The sequence below is a fragment of the Zea mays genome, chromosome 8, assembly GCF_902167145.1.
Source record: "Zea mays cultivar B73 chromosome 8, Zm-B73-REFERENCE-NAM-5.0, whole genome shotgun sequence".
In the NCBI taxonomy this organism is placed as follows: domain Eukaryota; kingdom Viridiplantae; phylum Streptophyta; class Magnoliopsida; order Poales; family Poaceae; genus Zea; species Zea mays.
In genome coordinates this window covers 99,286,296-99,291,234 of record NC_050103.1, presented here as the reverse complement: position 1 = coordinate 99,291,234, position 4,939 = coordinate 99,286,296, and positions in this window count along the sequence as shown.

Here is a 4,939-nt window from a genome sequence, read left to right as displayed (position 1 = left end):
TCCCATGTACGGTCTCTTCTCTGCACCATATCCTATCTTTTCCATGTGAGTTCCAAGCAAAGATATGGTCGGGTTTGAGAGATATTGTGGTGTGAAGTTGGCTCTGTCCGAGATGTCTAGACCGAGACAAAAACCGTGTCAAGTCATGTCAAATGACTTAGGGTTGGGTTCAAATTTTTCCAGGGTGTTCTAGGGGTCCTTAGGCGCCATTTTGTTAATTGGGCCCTTTGGTTTTGAGGTCTGGAAGAAGGTGAACATGCTTGATCTTTGAAAGAGGGTCGGTTTTGAGTTTGAGAAAAATCTGATTTTTCTTTTATGCTCTTCTCTTTGGTGACCTTTTTGGGGTTTTTATGAAGCCTTTTTGGGGTCACTCTCTGACTATTTTTTGTAGGGTACTAAGTGTACTACAACTTTGATAATTAGCTCAAGTTATGATAATGTGGTTTACATAGCCTTTTTGATATACTCCCTTCTAGGTCTCCAATTGCCTAAATGGGTTTGAAATAGGGTTTGAGCCATTCTCTCCTCTGTAGGTGCATGATAAGGCCAAAGCATGACTTTTAAGATGGTTTACACCTACTTAGGATCTTGACCCCCAAGTTTGGTGTCTTTTGCTCAAACTAAACCACATGTGATGATGGGTTCAATAGTGCAGGCTTGAGTGAAAACCCTAAGTAACACCTGGGTGTTACAGCCCTCCCCCCTTAAAGGAATCTCGCCCCGAGATTGTGGGTGGGGATCCTTTAGATGGGTACCCAGAAGGTGTGTTGGGGTGTTGCCTTTTCCTTTAGCCAAGTTTCTCTAGCTAACTGCTCTTCGAATGTCATCCTCTTTGCAAGTTCAGAAGGAAGCCCTTTTTGATTTCTTCCCACAACTTGCTCTACTCTTAACAACTAAGTTTTTCTTATATTTAGATTCAAAGGGCAGGTGGGGGTGGGGTTTTGGATTACGTACCGACTCCTTTGGGTAGAAAGTCGGGGAACCGAGAACGTAGAAAATCCTCAGTCTCTGTGATACCCCAATTTTCTGAAAAGAAGTTAAACTTCTTTTTCTCTTTTCTTTCATGTTTTGTGGCATTGGGGTTTGGAGTTTCAGGAGGCATTCCTCAGAAAACAGTAGATCTTTTGGCATTTTTTCGCTGGGGTCGGGAGCTCAAAGGAAAGAGCGAGTTTGGGCCATTGATCTCGATCCGGTGGATGGGAGCCCCCCCCTCTCCTCCCCAACCCTAGCCGCCCCCTCCCCTTCTCCCCAATGGATTGCAGCCGCCCCCCCTGGTAGAGTGTAATATCCCAAAAAAATGTTGCCAATGGTTGATCTTCGGTGCGTGGATATAGGAAAAGGGTTGTGGGCCGTTGGATGCTAAGTCGGAGTCATCTGTGGCGTCGCTTCTTTTCTCCCGCAAAGAAAACCCTAGTGGTGGTCTTTTCCCCCTTTTGCCCCTACTTGGCCGCCACCCCTTTCCCCCCCTCCCACACTTGGCCGCCCCTCTCTTCTTTTCCCTTGGGCTGGCTGTCCTCTCCTCCCATGGCAGCCCCTCTCCACGGCTTCCTCCTCCCTCTAGATCTCCCCCCGCGCAGCAAGGATCGAGAAGAGGAGGAGCACAAATATTGAGTTGAAGGGGAAGAGAGGATCAAGGAGATGTTCTTCCCCATCTCTTCTTGAAAAATTTCTTGGGGAAACCCTAGGTATGGATGAGATCCTTGTTCCTCCCTGTAATTATGTGCTTTTGGAGGTTGTGGATCATGGGAATTAAAGGATTAGAGGTTGGATTAGATGTGGGGTTATGTTTTGATCTCGAATTTAGTTTTCTGCAGAATGGCAGATTCGACAGTTTCTGTTAATCCCAGTTTTCCGTGGTCTTAGAGGCCTCAAAAAAATAAAAAGTCTATATATAAGTCGTAGATAATTTGTAGATCTTTCCGTGGCCGCGAAGAACACCTCAATCGGACATCAGATCAGAGAGTTATTGCAGTTTGATTATAGCAGTTTTTCAGTCTCTTAATTCTGTGCAGAATCTGTTCTCTTAAGATTTAGGCAATTTTATCAACAGAATTAAACCTTGGGTTTGTAAGAAAAGATGTAGATAATTTCATAAGCTTTCCAGATTGTTAAAGAGTGCATTCATATGAATTATGAAACTTCAGTTATGTTTGTTTTACTGTGGCTGTTTCTGTTAGCCTGCCAGAAATGAGCGGGTCTGTTCACTGGTAGGTTTCATCAAGTAAATGGCCGAATTGGCTCTCCCAGCTATGGAGACTTTTGTAGAGGCATAAAAGTTCTTACTTTCAGCAGAATTTCATGATTTTTGGTTGAGTAGTTTGTGAGATATCGAATTTTGAAAGTTAACTATGCTGCTGTCTAAAACAGATTCAGTCAGTTATCTTGTTAGATGTTTTAGAACTTATAGATGGCATAATTTAATTATCCATCGAATACCGAAGTTGTAGAATATTTTGTGTAGATACTCATGGAGTATTTGTTTGATATCACCACTGTTATAATTCTAAAGATACAAAATTAACAAACAACATTGCTGTTGTATGGCATGTGGTTCAGAGTGGGAGGTTTTCCACCAGGTCTTGGTTTCAGGTGTAGGATCGATTTGTTGATTGTTGGCAAATGTTTGTGAAATATTTGTACTAAGTTTTATGCCCGCTAGCAGGTGGCTACACTCCAGATCATGCCTAGTACATTTTTCTTCTTTGATGAAGGCAAGTGAATGTAGCGGTGGTTGCTTCCGTTCTGACCTGTTATTTCTATTGCCTACACTCTAATATTCAGAAGTATTGGATTCTTTCATAGTTGGACTCTATGGTGATGCTTTACTTGCTTGCATTATACTGATGCTCAATCATATATTGATGATGATTATGATTCGAGTATGACTCATGAGATTAATTCACACCCCTGAAGGTAAATGAAGTATTATTTGAGGTTGGTATTGTATTTGAAGGTAAATGAAGTATTATTTGAGGTTGGTATTGTATCTGAAGGTAAATGAAGTATTATTTGAGGTTGTATTGTATGTGAAGGAAGTGAAGTATATTGATAAATGCAGCATGCCATATACATTGCATGATTCACTTGCATCTGAAGTTGGGTCGTGACCTATGGTCCGACCGTACCGGTACAACTTAGCATCGTACGTTGCCCGAGGAGGGGTACGATGCGGCTTCATACCCTTAGAGGTATGAAGGTAGAGGACATATGCATTGCATTCATATGCATTCATTGAAGTGATATTTGCATATGATGTGGTTTTATACCCTCAGAGGTATGAAGACAGAGTACCTACACTTTGTGTTCCTATGCATATATTGAAGGGATATTTGCAGGTATTGTTGACGCAGGGAAGAGTTATACAAACTATTGTGGTTGTTTAAGGAAATGAGATGGTATTGGTTATATTGAGACTACTGAGTTCTATATCTACAGGAATTTCTTATCTTAATTGTGATTCTTTTAAAATGTTGATTAATTCAATTTGTGGTTTAAATATCTTGTCAAAACAATTCGCTTGCTGAGATGTTTCATCTCACTCTTGCATTACTCAATGCAGGTGCTTGTTGCTCATCAAGGGAACTGGGAAGTAGCAGCACATCCACCTTCACTCTCATAATAACGCTGCTTAGGTGCAGTCATGATTTAATTAGAAACTTCTTGTCAAAGGATGTTGTTTCTAACTAGTTGTGCGCACTGGTTGATTTAGTTCATGCCGTTATGTTTGTCTTTCCATTGCTAGCAGATTATTAATGTCTATTATGTTCTCATATCATGATATCTATTTGTATTTTGTTGCTTCCCCGTTTATGTAATTTACAAAGGGGATGCTGTCGAAATTTTATATATGAATGTTAGATGTGTAGTTTAGTAGCATTCTGGGTGTTTGAGGATCCCGGGGTGTTACAGTTGGTATCAGAAGATAGGCTTTAGATTCTTGGCAATTTGAAGATAAATTTGACACACTCGCACATATAGGAAGGGTATGGGTTTAAATATCTTTGATATATGTTAGTGTCTTTGAAGTGCAGATGACAATAACCTCACCCCTCCCTATTCCTTTACGGTGATGTGGTAAGTTGTTTATGGCTTAATGCTTGATATAATTTATTTCTGAAATTTTAATATTGTTTGTTTAATGCTGTAGATATCGCTGGTCATTTGTGAGAATTAAGTTGTTATTATGCTTGTAATATACAAGTATGCCTATCTTGTTTTCACCATGTTTTTCATGGTTGAGTTTTATTACAATAATATTGTTATATATGCCTTATTGAGGATGTTTCTAAGAGGAGTGTGAATTGCGTGTTTTGGGGTACAAGGTAATCATCAATTTGAATTTAAGTTGTTGAGCGATTGGTGGATAGCTCCAACTATCTTTGCAAAGAATGATTGTTTATGTTGAGAAACCAGTTCTCAAAGAAATGAATATTGGTACTTTTATATGGATTTTTGGGGGAAGTCTTTACATAGCCAGAATGGCTTACATGTCTCTCTCTTCTATCGTGTGTTTTAGTAGCCACAAAGCCTAGATGTGGTTTAAAGTGGTTGCATGTTAGTCATGCTAATTGTAGAATAAATCTTTGATTTTTCTTGATCCATTGATTATGTATTAATACGTTGAGGATTTGATGGTTCTCTTCCCGATGCATGTTTGTGGAGCCATTGTCGGACCACTTATCTATTGGTTTGAATGAAGTCATTGCCTAGCCTAGAGTTGGTTGTGTGTGGTTAGTCACCTATTCCTAGATGATGTGGTTTTAACATCAGCTTGGGATGTTTTCCAAATGTGTGAAGGATTACGGGGCTAGTATTGACCTTTTATGTCTGGTACTCGGAGTGCATCATATGATAGAATGAAATGTAAGTTTCTGAACTACAGTAGATGAAGACTTATATTATGTGTAGGTTAACCTTACTAGTTTGGATATTTTTCTTA